Consider the following 19,736-nt stretch of genomic DNA (forward strand, 5'->3'; position numbering starts at 1 on the left):
GTTTCCACCACTGCCCTGTGCAGCCTCTTCCAATGCTTCACCACCCTTCACCACTCCTTTGCCTTCAGGAAAAGGCTCATAAAGTCATTATGTCCATGAGCTTGAGCCTAGAACGCTTGACGTGGAGACCTACAGCGGTTAATGGAGCTACTTCTGTGAACAAAAAAGCAGGTTTTGATGCTGTAAATCAAAAGCTGGATTCACGCTGGATTAATGAGAAAAGAAGCCAGCAGCACTTGTGTGTGCCAGGTGAGATCTGTGGGTACCCTTCCCTTCTAGGAGGCTCCTTTACCTTTGTGGTGTTGCTTTGCAGAGAAATATGAGTTATGCCTAGAGCTGAGCTCCTGGGATGTGGCAGGGTCCAGGTCATCCAGTTCCAAACCCCTGCGAGGAAGGAGGCGTGGTTGGTAGGTGTGAGGGTCACTGTGTTGTAATCAAACAACGTGGGAAAAGTCATTTCAGCTCAGACGAGCCCAAACCCGGATGAGAATAACTTTGGTTAATCAGCACTTTGTTATGTATTAGCTATCAAATTCTTTCACTCTGATTAGAGACCAACAAAAGGTGTTTTTAAATAACAAGAAAAGGGCCTTTTGAAAAGGCAAATAAAATTAAAAAGGAAAATACTTTATTTTCTGAGCAGGAATGTTAATCTGCTTTTGCTGCTTCTCAACAACAAAAAGAGAAAAAAAACCCAAACCCTAAACCACAAATCCCCCTTCCCTGTTCTTTTCTTTTTTAAAAGAAAAGTGGCGAGAGGAACATGCATGCTTAAATCTGAAGCAGAAAGAAGGTATTTTGTTCTAAAAACGTGCATGATGAAAAGTTTAGGATCAAGGTTCAAGTCTGATCCTTGAAGTGCTGAGGGTTTTGTTCTTGTAAGGACAAAAGATTTAGCAAACAGCTGCTGATCAAATAAACAAGGCTGGGTTAAGGCCGGAGTATTTAACAGAACGAGTTTTGCCTCTTGTAGATATAGCCAAATCAACTCAACGGAGCCTTTTGCAACTCTTGCAGCACCAAAGCTGAGCTGGGCTTTGTGGCCTGGCTCATCTGTGAGGGATGGGAAGAAGGTAGATAAGGTGTGTTTCAGGCTGGGAACACCAACTTCTGTTGGCTTCCTGAATGAGAGTGGTTAGACCAAAAAAAAAGTGCCTTGAGGTTTTGGTATGTGTTAATTTATCACGGTGCAGTGGCAATTTGAGACGGTGCCCCATCTGCTAGGGGTTGTCAGCCCGCTGGCCTTGGCAGAGCTGGAGTCAGAGATGATCCACTGCTAGTGAGGTGTGGAGATGTGGTGTGGGAATTCACTGTGGGGTGACTTCTCAACACCCAACTTTGATGGTGACCCTCCATCCTCTGCTCTTCTCCAGTGGTTTTTTAAGCATAGGTGCTCCTCACGCTTACAGGTGTGATCCTCACAGCTGCTCCCCACCGGCAACACAAGGAGCATCTCTGCGTGGATGCTTGCAGCAGGTACCACTGTGTCACAAGAGTTGATTGAGAGCCAAATCTGTTAATTCAGAGCTGCCTTGGCTCAGTGCTAGTAGGGAGAACCGAGCTGAACACATGCAGATAATGTAAATCAGGTTGCTCTGGGTCTATCCAAGGTCTGAATAGTTTGAAGGATGGAGTTGCTCTAGTGCATGAGGTGGAGAACAGCATAATCCCATTATCATCCAAAGAAAGAACCCTTAAGTGGCTAATCAGGAATAAAAAATGAATTGACATCAATAGGCAGCAGTGAGATTGCTTGTGCTGAGTCCACTATTAAAGCTGTTAAGGTCCTCTGAGATGTAGAAAAAGCAGCTGCCATTCTCTCTTGGCAGGTGGGACAATAGAACCCACCTTCCATGGGCTGAGTAGGTCATCATCAGGTTGTCTGAATGGAGACATGGCTGTGAGGCGTGATGGTTGCTCCCAGACAAGGACTGTTGTGTCTTGAAGCATTTTGAGTGAGGGAAATACACTTTCACTCCTAAATGTGGTACTTGTGCAGACTGACTTTTCTTTAACTTTACTGTCATGTTGGGGAACGAGTTCATATAGTCTGCCAGTGGTGAGCAGAGGTCTCCCAGACCCTGGATCAGGACACCTGCTGGGAGAAAACTGGATCCTGCACCCAGGTTTGGTGTGCTTGGATGAAAATAGCCCAAGCATTGGGTTGGTGATGGGGCACTTCACCTGGATGTAGGGATGTGCCCACAGGCTTGTGCAGCTCAGCATTTCTGATCCCCTCCTTGTGTTCTCCTGGTTGGTTGTTGGAAGTGCCGGACCAAGCTTTCCTCTTGTGCTTTTGCTTCCTGGTAGACAGATGCACAGTCTCGTGAGGGGTGTTTCCAGGCAGTTGGTTATTTTTCCTGGCAATGCCCGCTGCTCCACTGTCCTCACCTAACCTGTGCTAACTGATGATCAATTAAAAGCTAACAAGGCTCCCTGTGCCTGCATGAGGAATGGAGTTTTCTTAGCAAGGAAAATTCATTCAAGAAGAGTAATGGTGTGCTAATGATGCAAAGTTGCATAATTATTGATATGTTCAGCCCTGTGCCTGTGGCAGTGCCAGCAGCTGACTGCAGGAGGAACGAGGTGGCCTTTTCTCTCCCAGTCCCTAACTCATTCTCTTCCTCTGTGCCCCTGTGATCTCCTTTCCCCTGCACAGGCACCTCCCCTGCAATGCTCAAAGGAAGAAATATGCAAAAGCTGAAGGGCTATAGCCAGAGCAAACATGCCTGAGAACTGAGATCCAAATCAAAGCAAGCATGACAACTATTTTGTGGTGTTTATCCATCTCTAGGATAGCCTGGACTTGGGTTTGACTGCATAACACTTTCTGGGCAGCAGCGGGACAGTAATGCAGTATATTTAGCTGGTGTTTCCATCCTCAGGCAGGTGGCTCGGGCAGACGAGCACTCCTTGTTCTCAAAAGGGCTCATCCTGCTTCTGTCTGTGTCTGGAGACTTTCTAGGAGAGGGCTACGAACTGCAGGCTGAAACGCTGCCCTTGTAGTCATAAATCTGTGGATGGACCTGTTGGGATACCCAGGATCCCGGATCCTCCACGCTCTGGTCTGTCAGGAGATCTTTGCTGGTGGCAGGCTCTGTCACATCCCCCAGAAGAGGTCTGCATGGTGCTGCCCCTCTGCAGTGTCTGCAGTGCTGACTTGCAGCAACCCTGAATCATCAGCACTTTCCCCATACAACAGCGTGTGGGTTTTCCCATCGTTGGTCTCTGCGTTGTCTGACCATCCAGGGTGGTCCAGGTTAAACCGCTTGAGGACAGGATGCTCCTGGGAGAGGTTCAGTCCATTGAGGGTGTTCTGCCCTGATTACCCTTTTTTTCCCGACCTGCTGATTAGCTTTTTGCTGCTGTTTTGTGGGTAGTTGAATGGTGTGCTTGGCATGGGAAGCAATGGGGTAGCTCCAGCTGTGCTGATGAACACAGTGCTCTGCAGCCTGTCCCTGGGAGAATCATAGAATCACAGAATAACCAGGTTGGAAGAGACCCACCGGATCATCGAGTCCAACCATTCCTATCAAACACTAAACCATGCCCCTTAGCACCTCGTCCACCTGTGCCTTAAACACCTCCAGGGAAGGTGACTCAACCACCTCCCTGGGCAGCCTCTGCCAGTGCCCAATGACCCTTTCTGGGAAAAATTTTTTCCTAATGTCCAGCCTAAACCTCCCCTGGTGGAGCTTGAGGCCATTCCCTCTTGTCCTGTTCCCTGTTACTTGGGAGAAGAGCCCAGCTCCCTCCTCTCCACGACGTCCTTTCAGGGAGTTGTAGAGAGCAATGAGGTCTCCCCTCAGCCTCCTCTTCCCAAGGCTAAACACCCCCAGCTCTCTCAGCCGTTCCTCATAAGGCCTGTTCTCCAGCCCCCTCACCAGCTTCGTTGCTCTTCTCTGGACTTGCTTCAGAGACTGGGCAAGGGATGAAAGAAGGGGCTGAGTGCAGGCACTGTCTCATATCTTTGCATGCTCTAGACCATCATCTAAACCCCTTCCTGCCGTGGACTGGTTGTCTGAAGGCTGTGTGGTTCCTCTGAGATGTGACACACTGGAACCGATGTGGACAGTTTGGGTAGGGGTGAGATTGAGAGATAGCTGAGACTCATTCTCTGTTGAACATCACAGTCATTGTGAAGGGAAATATGTGCTAACCTTTGGTTAGAAGCCAACCTCCTACCGTCCTGGGGAGCCATCTGTACTCTAACATGTGTCCGGAGCCTGTGTATAACCAAGACCATTACAGTCATTGTGCCAGTCCCTCAGGTTGAAGACAACCCACACAGAGGTGGGGGGCTGAAGCCTTGAAAAAACTGGAATGATGCTGATGTTCATGGTGCTTTCTCTGCTTTTGCTGAAGAAAGAGCAGAAGCAGCACCTATCCTGATTGGAAAATGCCTGAGGAAAGACACTTGGGTGAGGAGAAAATGTGCCTGTAGCCTTGACTTGGTGCAAGCAAGGATGGATACATCTGGCATCTAACTTATGTTTGCTCTTCTGTTGCCTGGTTGCTGTCTGTAAGGAGCGACTTGCCTCACGTACCTGTGACAGCTTTTGTGGGATCAAGCTGAGGTGCTCCAGCAGCCGTTGCATGATGTCCTGCACCCCTGGGATGCTCAGGATAAATTTTCACTGTTGCAGTGAGTGAGTAGCCTGGCTGGCTGTGTGCTGAGCACTGGAACCCCCATCATCCCTCCCCTTGTCCCCTTCCAGCCCCACCTTGGCCATGGTGGGTGGGCTGAGCAGTGGTGCTCCTTCCAATGTGGAATGGAAGAATAGGCTGAGCCTATGTTTCCCTCCATCCCTCTCTCCTCAGATATGGCTCCCAGTGAACGTGTGAATATTTAGCTGGAGGTGGCTGGATGGTGATGGGCACCTACAGGATGGATGCAGCCCATAACTCATCCTCTTCGCTGATGGGCAGAGTGGGCGTAGCTAACGGCTGTTGACCAGTGATTGTAAAACATGACTAAAATGAGGTTGTGATATATTTGTGTTTCTCACTTTCAATTAGAATGAGTTTACAAATAGTTTAAGATAGTGAGAGATGTTTCCTGAACCCTGATATGACTTGTGTGCCTAAATACACAAGCCGTGGGACTTGGGTGTGCATGAACTGAGTCATTGTAAAGCCTTTGAATACCCTTTATGCATACAACCACGCTAGGAAATACACATAGCTGCATTGATCTGCCTACCTGCTTATCTCACTGAATCTATCAATTAATTATCTGTATAGCATATATACTCAGTCTGTGTGTGCGTGTGTGTGCTGTGACACGAGTTACACACGCTACAGATGTGAGCGCTGGGTGTATCCACACACTGTGTGTGTCTGTTTAGCATACAAAATAGTTCCATATGCTTTGTAGGCTAAGAAAGTACAGCTGTGTGTGTGGGTCAGGGTGCAGCGTGAATCTTTGTTACTTAAACAGCTCCGTCGCTGCCAGGTGCAGCGTTAAATACAGTAAGTAATGTGCTCTGGGTAAGTGATTGGTTATTGACATAGGACCTGGCCAGGCAGAGCAGGTAGGTGCCTGCGTAGGTGCATGCTCTTTGTGTAGAATCACAGAATCATGGAATGGGTTGGGTTGGAAGGGAACCCAAAGCCCATCCAGTTCCACCGCTGCCATGGGCAGGGACACCTCCCACTGGATCTAGTTGCTCCAAGCCCCATCCAACCTGGCCTTGAACCCCTCCAGGGATGGGGCAGCCACCCCTGCTGGACAACCTGGGCCAGGGCCTCAAATATCAATTGCCTTATCAATATATTTTTCACTCTTGCAGGACATATTGAGACACTGCTCAGACTAGAAAAATGACTTGAAATTCATGATTTATTATTATTATCTTCTGCTTATTATGGAATTTTTTCAAGACAAAAAAGTATCGGAGAGGGCTTAGTTTGGAGAATGAAAAAAGCAACTTAAATACAATCAAACCAGCTGTTTTCTTAGCTTTCCCCCTCCCCACATTCTGTATTTGCTACAACTGGGGTAAAACTAGAACTGGACTGAATTCCAGGGTGGAAAATAGATATGTGAGATCAAAATATCACTTTGTTTGTGACCTGTTACCTTATAAACTGTAAGAAACCCATCCTTTGACTAAGGCATTGGGGGTTAGGACATCTGCCAAGAGGAGGTTTCCCTGAAGGATGTTTAGTTTAGAAGGAACAGAGCTCAAACAGCATCTTTTTCTTTGTACAAATACCTTTAGTTCCCTCAGAAACCCAGTTATGTTATTAAGACAGCCACGTAATGATGGCAAATTACAGCAGGGAAAACTAAAGCATCTTCTTCACGGCAGGAGAAGAGGTGCCCAGTGCCTGCCTTTGACAAGAACCTTTGTGTGTTTGTGGCGTGTGGAGCAGCAGCCAAAATGGGAACCAAACGTCAGCATCACGATGAGGAGGAGAAGCGTCTCTTGTTTCCACGGTCCCTGGGGACTGTCCGCCCTGGCATCACTGCGGGTGCTGAGCGAGGGGCTGGAGGAGCTGGGGGCCCTGCGTGCAGCCGTAAGGTACTGGGGCGTATCCGCCAGGAGGGAGCCAGCAGCCACCAGTGTCACAGAACCATAGAATCATAGAATAACCAGGTTGGAAGAGACCCACTGGATCATCGAGTCCAACCATTCCCATCAATCACTAAACCATGTCCCTCAGCACCTCGTCCACCCGTGCCTTAAACCCCTCCAGGGAAGGTGACTCAACCCCCTCCCTGGGCAGCCTCTGCCAGTGCCCAATGACACTTTCTGGGAAAAATTTTTACCTAATGTCCAGCCTAAACCTCCCCTGGCGGAGTTTGAGGCCATTCCCAGCCCAGCGGTTGTGCAAGAGGCTCTCTGGCGGGGAGCTGCTGCTGCTGGCATGAGTTCAGGTGCTGGCAGCTGTAGGACCGCGAGTGGAGATGGGGCTGCGTGCTGCTCCCATGGCAGGAAAGCCCCTTGCTGGGCAGTAAGTTCCTTGCCAGGCTGGAAAGCCTCTCCTGAATCCATGCTTCAGGTGAGCTATTTCTGTTTATTCAGGAGACAGACTTCTTCCACGTGAGGGAGATTCAGCCTGGTTCCAAACTGTTGTGGATCCTATTCATGCACAGAATCTCACAGGCACAGCCCTTTATTGTGCTCTTGTAACACCTATGAATCACAGAGAACAGCATTTGCAGGGACAAAGAGGTGCTTTGTACCTGGTCTGTGCTGCTTGCTGCACAAGAGCTTCTCTCTTTACTTTATTTTGGTTCTTACCTATTTTTTTTTGGTCTTCTGACTGAAGCCTCTGTTTGAGTGGAGTCATACTGGGTCATAGAATCATAGAATCACCAGGTCCTTCCTCTCACCATTGCCAACGTACTTTGGCAGAGATGTGATGTTATCTGGGGTGATGTGGCAGTTCCTCATCCTCCTCTCGGGGTGACAGTCAGCTGTGTTTCACTGTCTAATGATGTCAGCTGCTAATTAGCTGCTTGTTACAGAAAACACAGAGAACCAGCCCCTTCCTCCACTTTCCTTGTGCTGCCACAAGAGAATATGACCCTACACACTGACGAGGGAGGATGCTGAAATCCAGTTGCCACAATGAGTGGGGGCGACATGTACAGAAAAGGTGGGAGAGGAAGGTATCCAGAAGGGCCCTTTAGCTAAACAAATTTTTGCTTGAGATGCCAAGGTTGTTGGCAGTGAAGGGGGTTCTAGGTCTGCACTATGGGAACTGTGCAAGGACATTCTCCTTCTGTAGCTCTGCAGCGGGAGAAAGTCCGGTTCTGACCAGAATAATGGGGAGGGTGAAGGATTAGGACTGGCAGTGGCCAGCTGAGAGGTGAAGAGTGAAAATATCAAACAGCAAGGGGGAGATCCCAGCCTTGAAATATGCTGGTGAGGCATCACCAAGGCAAGAGCACATCCAACAAAGAGATGCCATGTAGCCAGCACCACCCTCTTTCATAGAATCATAGAATCACCAGGTTGGAAGAGACCCACTGGATCATTGAGTCCAACCCTTCCCATCAATCACTAAACCATGTCTCTCAGTACTTCGACCACCCGTCCCTTAAACCCCTCCAGGGAAGGTGACTCAACCACCTCCCTGGGCAGCCTGTTCCAGTGCCCAATGACTCTTTCTGTGAAAATGTTTTTCCTAATATCCAGCCTAAACCTCCCCTGGCGGAGCTTGAGGCCATTCCCTCTCGTCCTGTCCCCTGTCACTTGGGAGAAGAGGCCAGCTCCCTCCTCTCCACAACCTCCTTTCAGGTAGTTGGAGAGAGCAATGAGGTCTCCCCTCAGCCTCCTCTTCTCCAGGCTAAACACCCCCAGCTCTCTCAGCCGTTCCTCATAAGGCCTGTTCTCCAGCCCCCTCACCAGCTTCGTTGCTCTTCTCTGGACTCGCTCCAGAGCCTCAACATCCTTCTTGTGGTGAGGGGCCCAGAACTGAACACAGTATTCGAGGAGCGGTCTCACCAGTGCCGAGTCCAGAGGGAGAAGAACCTCCCTGGCCCTGCTGGTCACGCTGTTTCTGATCCAAGCCAAGATGCCATTGGCCTTCTTGGCCACCTAGGCCCCTGCTGGCTCATGTTCAGTTGCTGTCAACCAACACCCCCAGGTCCCTCTCCCCCAGGCAGCTTTCCAGCCAGACTTCTCCTAGTCTGTAGCTGCACAGGGTTGTTGTGCCCCAAGTGCAGGACCCAGCATCTGGCCTTGTTAAACCTCATGCCATTTCCCTCCTATGCAACCGTGTGGGGCTCATACCCCACTCCTGTCAGCGCATTGGCTTCACAGCTCACTTACCTCTGGCATTTGCGTAGGAAACAGTGTCTGTGTGGCGATTTCTGCCTGTGACTGGGGCTTCTGCACAACAGGTGACTCCCGCAGAGGAAGGATGGATGTGACATGGCATTGGAATAGGTGGGCAGGTATGGGATAATGAGCTATTGGACAGTGACGCCCAGAACAGAGATGCCCAAAACCTTAGCCTGGGTGTGTTGAAGAAGCTGGTTCTGACGCTTGCAAGGACAAAGCTCTTGCCAAGAGGAACCCACATGTATATGCCACAACCACGCTGGTCTGAGGTCAACCAGTGCTGCCGTTCTCCGTGGCGATCCTGTACCGGGGCCAGGACACGTGCGTGTGTCCTTTATGAATGGAAGCGAATGTGAATGAAAACAAGACAGGGGAAATGAGGATGTTATCATCTGCTGTCGTGTGGTGCTGTTGTTTCCCCGGAGCCTTCCTGCCCACGGGACGGCTGCTCGGGGCGGCGAGCGCGCCAGGGGAAGGGGATGCTGTGCAGCGCAGCCACTTGGCACCAGTGCAGCAAATGGGAATTGAATGCAAGTAACGCTGACAGCTGGTTAAACGACCTCCTCCTGCCTTTCTCTCCCAGTCAGGAAGGAAGTAGGTTATTTTTAAATCTGGGGCCCAGGTATGTAACTCTACCTAATGGTTTTTCTCATGCAAAAGAAGATGGGAAGTGATACAATCTCAGCTGGGGTTCCCACGCTCCTTCTGTAAGTACTTTCTCCCCCCAGCCCACTGCCCCAGAAAAGCTCAGTGCATCAAGTGCTGCTCTAGGTAACACTGCGGGGGGATGAGCTGGTCTAGCAGGGCTCTGGCCATAAGCAAGGCAGCAGTGGTGGTGGCAGTCGCCAGCTGGACAGGTCAGCCCATACTATTCAGCTTTCCTGAGCACTTTATGCAGTGAAGCATGGGGCTTCGAGGTTCAGATTGGATATTAGGAAATATCACTTTACTGAAAGAGTGGTGAAGCGATGGAGTCTCCTTCCCTTGAGGAGTACAAAATGCGTGTGGATGGGGTGCTTTGTAGATGGGGTACTTTGGGACATGATTTAGGAGGCATGTTGATGTTGTGTTGATGGTTGGACTTAACAACCTTATAGTTTTTTTCCAACATCAACGATTATATGATTCTATGCTCCATCAGCTGGCTGGACTGACAGAGCTACTGGGTTCACCCCAGCCCTGCACTCATATCCCATTGAGATGAATATTTATCTCCTGATTTGGGCTGGGTCTGCCCGATCCATGCATCCTTTCCATGTGCCAGCCTGGGCTTATGCCAACGTGCAAACGGGTGTCAGCCCTAAGTGAGTGGCCGGGCACTGACAGACCTCAGCAGCTCGAGCAGCCTCACCTGGGGGCCTCTTTGGGCTCTTCCTGGGAGCCCAGTTCCTGACACTGAGTCACACGTGGTGATAACGTGACACCAGATCTGCTCCAAACAACATGCAGCCAACACCTCTGTCAAGGCAATGTCAAACTTCCCTTGGGACAGCGTTCCAGAAGGGGCTGGGCATTCCCTGCCCAGGCTGCAGGCAGGCAGGGGCTGGCGTTGAGCAAAAGCAGACGTGCACGAGATGCTCTGGGCAGGAGGCACTGGCAGAGGCACGAAACTCTGTGCTTGGAACGGGGAACTGGAAAAGTGTCTCCTTGGACAGACTCCTCCTTGTCTCTCGTAGCAACACTGTTTATTTCGAGGTGCTGGGTGTGCAGCCTCAGCCACTCTCTCTGCCTCGGCTGGGAGACGGCAGCACCGAAGGAGTTGCCCCAGCACGCGGTGGTTGGTGGAGGCTGTGCCAGAGCCAGGACTCGCTGTGTCTGCCCCAACACAGACTCATCCTACAGCAGCCTGACCTGCGTGGCTGGTTTTTGGGGTTAGAGGCAGGCTGAGTCCCCTCTTGCTTGCTCCTGCATGTCCGGAGAGCACCAGACGAGCGCAACCCATGCCGGGACAGCTTTCTCCTTGAGGGACCTCTCTGTGAAAGAGGAAGCTGTCTTGAAATAACTCCGGTGCTTCCCTTTTCACTTTGCAGACTTTGAAGTGTGCTGCAGAGCCCAGCAGCCGCCCCAGTGCTCTTCTAGCATCGCCAGCCTCATCGTCAGGCAGAGCAGACCCTGTGATGGCTCCTCCTGGACCCCGCTTTGCTCACCAACACAGGACGGGACCTCAGATGTGCATGTGACTTGCTAGGATCCTTGGTGCCTGTCCTGAAGAAGCAGGTAGAGTCCTGGAGGGCGTGTTTCTCCTGGGTCTGGGCATGGGGAAATGCAGCGTTCATCCTCTGTATTGTCCTCTCTCTGCTCCCTTGAGGGAGACCTTCTGCACTGCTGGTCCCCAGTGCTGCGCTTTTACTGGAGCTTGCTTTATGTCTTAAGAGTTTGGCAGTGTGTCTGCAAGTGCTCCATCCCTGTGGATGAAAGATCCTGGAAAGCCCTTGAACAGGGGTCCATTTAGTTGCCGTTCTCAGGGTGAATTAGGGGAGGGGGAAGCAATGGTGCTGGAGAAGAGGAACGCGTTGCTTCTCTGCAGAAGGGGAACATCTGGGCAAGCTTCCCCGGCTGCACCCTGCCAGCCGTCCTGTTGGGAAGCACGGGGGTTGCCCTGGAACCTGTCCCAGGGGGGAATTTTGCTGCCATTGCCCGTGGAGAAGATGTGGGTAGTTTTGGTGGTGGTGTTGCTCTGGCACTTATTCAAGACCCCTGGCCGGTCGCTGCACACACAACCCCCGTGCGTGCCCCACGGACAGACAGCTTGCTGCTCAGCCCTGATGGGGCGAGCAAATTACATCACTGACTTGGGACTGTTTCAGCACTAGCTCATATTTTTTCATGTGAAACAACTCCCAGTTGCAAGGCACAGAGTCACCTGCCCAGAGCCACTCTTGGCCATCTCCCGCTCTTGCCCTGGCGTTCCCAGGGCTCCCCGCTTCCAGCTCCTCGCCCCAAGGGCAGGCAGAGCTTCAGAGGGGGGCTGTGCTCAGCTTTTGCTGCAGTCTGGGGGTGGCTGGGGTGGTGCACACTCTGGCGCTAGCTGTGCAGTCGTGTGGCTTCCCCTCCCGTTGGCCCGGGGCCGCATCTGTCCCTTGGGGGCCCCGAGCGGTAACATGGCAATAAAAAGCGATGGCAGTGGCGATAACGAGGAGAGCACAGCAGCCCCATCCAGAAAGGAAGCACAAAGGGGATTGCCTGGAGCCCGAGCTTCAAAAAACTGTAGATGAGCCAACGCTGTGCAAAAGGCAGGTTTGAGTTGTCCTCCCCTCTTTGACCTGCTGAGTATTTTCCTCTGCATCCTATGGCTGCATCAGAGGCACGGAGCCATCGTGTCATGATCGCTCACCTTCACGGGATGCTGTTGGCCTCCCATGGGAGCTCTCTAAGTGTCTATGCAACCCAGAAGCAGTTTTTCTTTCTGGCTCTTGACTAAGCCTGAGCACAGAAACAAATTCCTCTCAGTTCCAAGGAATGATTTATTACCTCTGAGTATGACACAAAATTGTAGGTGTGTACTTGTTTGGTACTTTGGTTGTGGAGTAAGTACGTGGAGGCCACGGAGATGATCTAAGGGCTGGAGCACCTCCCATCTGAGGACAGGCTGAGAGAGTTGCAGTTGTTCAGCCTGGAGGAGAGGAGGCTGTGGGGCGACCTTAGAGCAGCTACCAGTGCTGAAAGGGGCTCCAGGAAAGCTGGGGAGGGGCTCTGGGTCAGGGAGTGGATGAATAGGACGAGGGGAATGGTTTTCAGCTTCAGGAGGGGAAGATTGAGCTTAGATCTTAGCAAGAAATGTTTTGCTGTGCGGGTGAGGAGGCCCTGGTCCAAGTTGCCCAGAGCAGTGGTGGCTGCCCCATCCCTGGAGGTGTTCAAGGCCAGGCTGGATGGGGCTTGGAGCCCCCGATCCAGTGGGAGTTGTCCCTGCCCATGGCATGGGGTACAACTGGATGGGCTTTAAGGTCACTTCCAGCCCAAACCTTTCTATGGTTCTATGATTCCATGACTCTCATTTTGGCTGTGTCCAGCCTTCCTAATGCTGACCACACTTCCTACCCAGAGGGAGGGGTTTCTCAGGAGTTGCTTTCCTAGTTGCTTTCTTGCTTTCATGAGCTTTGCTGATGTTAATGGCTCTTCTGAAGGCAGATGCCGCGTTGGTTGAGTCACGTCTTTCTATTTTGAGGTGTGACATGCCTCAAATACCGCACCGTCCAAACACGATTTGAGCAGGAGCTCTCCAAAGGAGCTGCTGTTGTGAGTGATCTGTGCTGGGATGGATTTTGCTTGTGCGACTTTAGTGTGATTCTTCAGTCCAGAGTGGTGTTACTGGGGGTGTCCATGGTTGTACACTAAGTGATAGTTACTGGTTTTGTCCATACCATGTAATTAAACCTTGTCATTAACTTTGCCCTCCTGGTGCAACGCTGTGTCCTCGTTCCTTCAGTGATAATCTCCTTCTCTTTGTGCTCCATGTTGATTCCCCACTACCAGAGCAACGGCAAGAGCTCACTACCAACGTGGTTACTTATAGACAGTGGCAGGAGGTGCCACGCACAACATGCTGGGGCCACTCTGGCTCTGGTTACCCTCCTCCTGTGCCCCCCCCAAGCCCACGGGCAATTGCTCTGTGCCCTCTTTGGAGCCCAGTGACCTCCCCTCTGCTGCTGGGCAGATGTGGCCACTTGAGAGCAGCTTCCAGCAAAGGCTGAGTGGAAGCTCCTCCACTATTGAGGGGAACAGCACCGTGTCCCTGAGCAGAGCTGTGCTCTGCGACACCATCGCATCACCTGGGAAGGAAAGACCTAAGTTATAAACAGTGCTGGATTCACCACCAAGGCTTCTGGATATAGGTGTTCTGGTCTGGGCTGCAAATCGTGCCCGTGGTCAGGCGAGGCAGGCACTGACACCAGCAACACTGCCAGAGCGCTGCAAGGAGCAGCAGCACGTTGTTGTGGCACCAGCTCGACCATGTTCATGAGCTCCTGCCTGAGCACATCTCAATGCAGCCTGGTGGGAGCTGCTTGCTCCACAGCGTGAGATGCTGAACACTCCATGAAACAGCTGTTGAAACCCTGGATTTCTTTGTCAGAGGTTTTGCTGTCAACACAAAACTGCTTTCTCCTAGCTGGGGCCATGGAACGCGTCTGTGAAGTGAAGGGGCTGTGCTAGCAGTGGCTGTGCTGGTGAAGGTTCTGTCCAAGGGAGGTATTGCTCAGGGAATGGGGCTGTATGGGGCCAGGGAGCAGCTCTGCCACCCCACAGCCCCTTCCACCTCGTGAACGCAGCTAGCTCAATGCCTGGCCTCTCCCAGGGTGACCACATTTGGAAGCCTGAGCTCTGCTCGCTCTCATTTCCCCCTCAGGTGGACAGCACTTGGCTGGGCTGTTTGTGCAAGCAAACCTGGCAGCGGTTTTCTAAACGTACTTATTTTATCCCTCTGGTTGTTTTTCCCAAAGCTGACTCTGGGAATGGAAAGAGATGCTAAATCTAAAAAGCTGATGCTTCCGGAAAATGTGTTTCTTTCCTTAGAAAGAATTAAATGTGACATTGGCGAGGAAATCTCCAAAGAGTCGTTAGTGTCCAGGAAGCCGTTCAACTTCCACACAAGCTTTAGCAAAGGGCTTTGGGGCTCATTCAGTCCTCCTCGGCAGATAAACATCTGCTGCAGTGTGAGTTGTGAAGGTGTTTCATTAGTGAAATGGCTGGAAGAGCCATTCTCGCCTTCTCCCTCCATGAGCTTGAGACTTCTGGAAGGGACGTGCTTTGCCAGAGCAGCCAGCAGGCGAGCAGTGCAGCAAAGTGTTGCTGCAAAGCAGAGTCTGAGCTTGCGATGCGTTTCCTTGGCAGTGAGAGCCTGAGGGAGAGCATCTGGTTTCATATCAGAGCTGTCTGAAACCACAAGCCCTGCCAGGCTTTGAGCTGAAACATAAAATCCATCCAGAAGAGGGGCTCCAGGCTGGTCCACAGCATGCTCGGTGCTCCTGCCTCCACTGCAGGTCTCCTCTACCCCAGCAACCTGTTCAAACGTGGTCAGAAACGAGGCAGGTGCCCTTTATGTGGTTTTTGAGTTTTATAACAGAAGTCTTGCTCAGTTTTCATTTTAACTGAGGAGCCTTGCTCTGGGGTGACTGGTGTAAGGTGAGATGGAGCCAGACTCTGCTCACCGTGTTTATCCTTGGCCACGGTTCGGGTCCTCAGGGGAGCCTGGCGCTGCTGTTGCCTGGACAGCAAGGAGGGCTGGAGGCTGGAAAGCTGCATTTATCCTGCTTTCCTACTGGAACTGTGCAACTGGGGCTGAGTCAGGACCAAAAATAGCGACTGCTGCACTGGCAGATGGACATGGTTAAGAGGAGGGGGGAAACAGGATGTCAGACCTGCCTCTGATGGACTCTCCTGGATGATTTTGCTGCAGCACCAGTTTGTTTTAGTGTGAGCAATGACACTGGATCCAGAAGAGCAATTGCACAGCATTTTGGGAGCTGTCAGCTGCAGTTTGGTGCAGCCTAGAGGACACAATGTCAGCTTCTCAGGCTGGCTTGGGGAAAACAGCCCTTCAACTCTTGCAGCGAAGAACTCCCCCTTTGGCTCGCATATGATAGAATTATGGAATGGGTTGGGTTGGAAGGGATGTCAAAGTCCATCCAGCTCCATCCCCTGACATGGGCAGGGACACCTCCCACCAGATCAGGAGCTCCAAGCCCCATCCAACCTGGCCTTGAACACCTCCAGGGATGGGGCAGCCGCCACTGCTCTGGGCAACCTGGGCTCAACCTCCCCACCCTCACAGCAAAACATTTCTTCTCAAGGTCTCATCTCTATCTCCCCTCTTTCAGCTGAAAACCATTCCCCCTCATCCTCTCCCTGCTCTCCCTGATCCAGAGCCCCTCCCCAGCTTTTTTGGAGCCCCTTTCAGTACTGAAAGCTGCTCTAAGGTCTCCCCAGATACTTGTGCTCCAGCCGCTCTCACCAGAGCTGAAAGGAAAACACGGGCTGGGCAGCTACCCGGGGCTTTGTAATGTTAGACGAAGCCTCTGATGTGCTGCTTTCATAACTGATCTCGCTGGAAGGCAACTGTACGGAGAAGGGGGAGGGCAGTACGACGGGGTGGTGAATTCTGGTCTAGCTCCACAGGACATCTGTCAGCTCGTGACGAAATGCTGCGAGGCCATGTGCTCATGTGTCTCTCCTACAGCTGAGCACTCCCCACGTCTCCCTTCAGGACGCTCTGGCGCGGAACAGCTTGCTTGCCGCTGCCGATGGTATTTGTCCAATCCTTCCTTGCACTTATGTCTCTGCTTCAGGAATGGGAAGAGTTGGGATCGGGGCAGTAACTGGTGGTGGGATGAGGGAGAGGGAAGAGGAGGAGCGTGGCTGGGGGAACAGCTTTCCATGCTTCAGTCCTGTGCAATGTGCAAGTTTTATTTTGTGAGTGTCTGTAGCCGAGCTGATAAACAACCACAGGAAACCTCCGTCGTATCCGTGTAGTGAATTTGTAACTAAATACAGGGCTGCAGAAGGCATAGAGAGACTGGCTTTGGAGCGGGACTAAATATAACTCAGAGAAAGCAAGCGTGTGCGCACCATGGGCTGTGCTTGCTCTGCTGAGTCACTGCTGTCCTTGGGTGGTGGAAGAGGGGACACCCCCCAGTGCTGGCCATGGTCAGCACAGCCCCAGACCCAAGCCAGGCGTGCTGTGCAGCGGAGGATGCCTGGACACGCTGGGGATCTGGTGCAGGATGGTGCAACCAAGATTCCCAACTTGTTTTCTTGCTAGCCCAGTTCCCATCACCAAAGGGCTTGGGTTTATGTTTTCTTTCATGGCTTCAGCTACTTCTTCATCAGTCAGTCTATGTCTCAGATGTTTCACCTAGTCCAGGGGGGGTGATTTTTAGTGATTTCTGCCCACTTTTGATGATCCATGGGACAGGGCAGCAGGTCTCTAGGGAAGGTTGTGCATCCCCTTGTTGAACATTTCCAGGGGGCAGCCTGAGTCACTTCTCTCCACGGAATATGATGGGGTTGAGATGACTCCTGTGGATGGACACATCTTTACCCTTCTGCTATGGGAGTTTCAATCTCACCCCAGCGTCGTCACATACTAAGGGCTTATAGAGGACTGAGCTTCAACTTCTGCCATGGATCAAAGCCAAGAGGGAAACATCCTTTTCTTGGGATAGGGATGTGCTTTCTTACAGAGACGGACTGTTCCTGCAGCGGGTGCATCGGGCTGTGGAGACAATTCCATTGCTGTGCCATGCGCTTGCTAGGAAGTTTGCCTGATTCAACTTTGTTGTAAAGGTCAGCAGAATGGGACAGGCTGGAGGATCTGGGCTGCTGGAGAGTGGGACTTGGACCTGGTGACCTTCTGGGACTCAGCTCTAGTCCTGGCCAGGCTGGATTCCCCTGCAGCTCATAGAGGTTCTTGGGTGTTGGCAGCACTTCTGAAAAATTCCCTAGTTCTGTTGGTGGTGAGGCTGTGACTGTGTGATGCCTTGCTCTGCCTTTCTCTGCTCAGGTGTGCTTGGAAGTGAGTCCTCCGCTGAGGTGGGACCGCATGGTGCTGAGCCTGATCCAGGGTCCTTTAGGACTGCAGGTGACGTAGCCTGACACCTATAACGGTGCTGGCCCATGTTATAATTAAAATGTTCTAACAAGAGCTGAGTGAGCATGGGTCCTTCTTCATAGAGGACAAAAGCGGCTGACACAGCCCAGCCTGGTCTCTGTGTGCAGTAGGGACCAGTGACCTTCTGCATGTACAACCCTGTGGTGTCCACCCAGCCAGGCCTAGGACCCTCCAGATACGTCCCAAAAGCACACGATGATGTGTGATCTGTTGAAACCTACCTTGTCACAGTGTCTTTGTTGTCTATTCTGAGAATGACCGGCCCTCGGAGAAGGGAGAAGGCATCAGTGTGGTCTCCCCACCCTGCCTACTTGGCTATGAGCACCAGGGAGGAGACAACCCTGGAGGAAGGTGACTATTTCCTTGTGCAGGCGTAAATGGGGAACCCCTGCTTAGGAGGAAGGTGGTTCAACAGGCATTCGGAAGGTGGAGAGGTCAGAAGGGAGGCAGATTACAGGAAGATGTCAACCTCAGTGGCCTCATCTCTAAAAGGGACTGCACTACTTCTTCTATTGGTTCAGCTAAAATAGAGCAGCCATCATAAACTGTCCCCACCTCTGGATCCCCATTAACTGCTGCCCTGCAGAGGAGTGACACTGAGGAAGGGTTTGTGGGGTGCTCAGTGACTGATCCTCAGCCAGGTCCTGCTCACGCTGCCTCCAGTACTCCAGTAATTTGGAACAGGAGGATGAGACTGCAAAGCCCTTTAGCCCATGATCTTATCTGCCAGCTTGCAGGAGAAACTGTACTTACAATAGAAAGTTCATCTTTAAGGAAATAGCCAGCTGGTTCCCATACCTATCCCCAAACTTTTGGGAAAGGTGGTTTGTGAGTCACTAAGTTTTTTTCGCTCATGGTTATTGGAAACCAACGGGAGGAAAGTGACTTCCCTTCTCACCCTTCCTTTTTCATTTTTGCCTGCAAATGAAGTAAAATACAGCTGATGCCATGGGTATTTTAAGAATTGCAGAGAGGAAGCAGGGCTTTGCAGCTCTGCGAAGAAGTGGGATAAATGCAGAGAAGACTCCGGTCTTGCTGAGCTAGTAGACAGCAAAATAACCAGTTATGGGATGAAATGTGTCTTGTGCCTGCTGCAGGGAAGGGAAGAGATCCAAGGGAGGAGGAGGGGGCCAGAAAGCAGAGAAGCCCTCACGGGTGTGAATCAGGGAACTGAGCAGCTTCTACCTCTCGTTGGCACTTTTGCAAGGCTCGTTTTCACTGCACTGTCATATTTCCCCTGGACTCTCCTATCAACTCCCCACGATCATGTGTGTCAGCTGAGGCCCGTGAGCCCTTCCTGTTTCTGGGTAGAAAGCTTGTGGTCAGTGCTGAGCTCAGACACTTGCATGAAGAGCGAGCCCAGTTCATGTTCTGCAGCGCTGAGCGTGGGCTCCAGTGCGGATGCTGCGGGGATCGCTGCTTTGCCGTCTAGCTCCCACCAGCTGCACCTCAGCTGAGGATCCTGTGTCCTTCAGCTGCGCCTGATCCGCTGCTGCCTCCTCCTCCTCAAATGTGCCCGCTGGGATGGTCCTGCACCCCGAAGGGAGCTGTGATCCAGACAGCTGGAAGGACATAAGGGAAGGTGAGTGCAGCCCGGAGCCAAGCGGGTTTGGGACGGGGTCCTTCTTTGCATACTCCTGATCCCACTCATGGTGAGGATGGTACAGGGCCAGGCTGTGACCAGAGATCCCGTCCCCAGCCTGCAGAGGAGCAGGGCAGGGGTTCCCAGGTGAAAGTCTGTGACCTTTTCTTTTAGAGATGTGAGTTAATTCATCAGGCACAAGGACCAGTGCAGAGTCCACCCCCAGAAATGGGGACAGTAGCCCCTGCTTGCTCCAGGGATCAGTCAGTTCAGGAAGGACAAGGTGGGCAGAGAGGGCTTTCTGTAGTGTGGGACTCTGATACCTTGTGCTTCTCATCCTTTGGGAACTGCGTTGGCACTTGCTGTCAGCCACAAGCCCCATCTGCTGCGCCAGGATGTGGGGATGTGGCACAGTTAACAGTGAGGGTCCAGTCCTAGAGCCTTGGTGAAGTCCCCTTGGCTGAGAATGTCCTTGCATGAGACACCAGACCAGCAGTGCAAACCTGAGAGAGGGGATGAGCTCGCCTGAATCCCTGGATGAGCAGGGGGAGCTGCAGTGCAGCTCAGACTCATCTCAGCACCTGAGCAAGCCATGGGGTCCTGAGCTGGCTCGCAGCGCGTGGTGGGTCAGGGCTTGATGGGCAGAAGGCGCAGAGGTGACCATAACCAGGGTCTTTAGCCCCAGGGTCTGTCACCAGAAGGGGTGACAATGGCAAAGGAGCCAGCAGGAAGGACCTCGTCCCTGCGTGCC

General features: G+C 51.9%; 1 protein-coding gene across 6 annotated transcripts in view; it reads left to right on the plus strand.

Moving 5' to 3' along the window:
• Window positions 1-10,663: 10,663 nt before the first annotated feature.
• The window catches only part of PIK3R6 (phosphoinositide-3-kinase regulatory subunit 6), a 35,392-nt gene continuing 26,319 nt past the window's right edge, over window positions 10,664-19,736 (plus strand). For 2 of the 6 annotated variants that reach the window (XR_011338746.1, XM_069872325.1), the window contains exon 1: window positions 10,664-11,015. The gene's annotated coding sequence lies outside the window, so the exon portion shown is untranslated. Of the gene's footprint in view, window positions 11,016-15,908; window positions 16,040-18,505; window positions 18,986-19,736 lie in introns of those variants that run through there. The other 4 variants (XM_069872323.1, XM_069872321.1, XM_069872324.1 and 1 more) reach the window with 4 other exon arrangements.

This window comes from Phaenicophaeus curvirostris, chromosome 19 (assembly GCF_032191515.1).
Source record: "Phaenicophaeus curvirostris isolate KB17595 chromosome 19, BPBGC_Pcur_1.0, whole genome shotgun sequence".
NCBI lineage: Eukaryota > Metazoa > Chordata > Aves > Cuculiformes > Cuculidae > Phaenicophaeus > Phaenicophaeus curvirostris.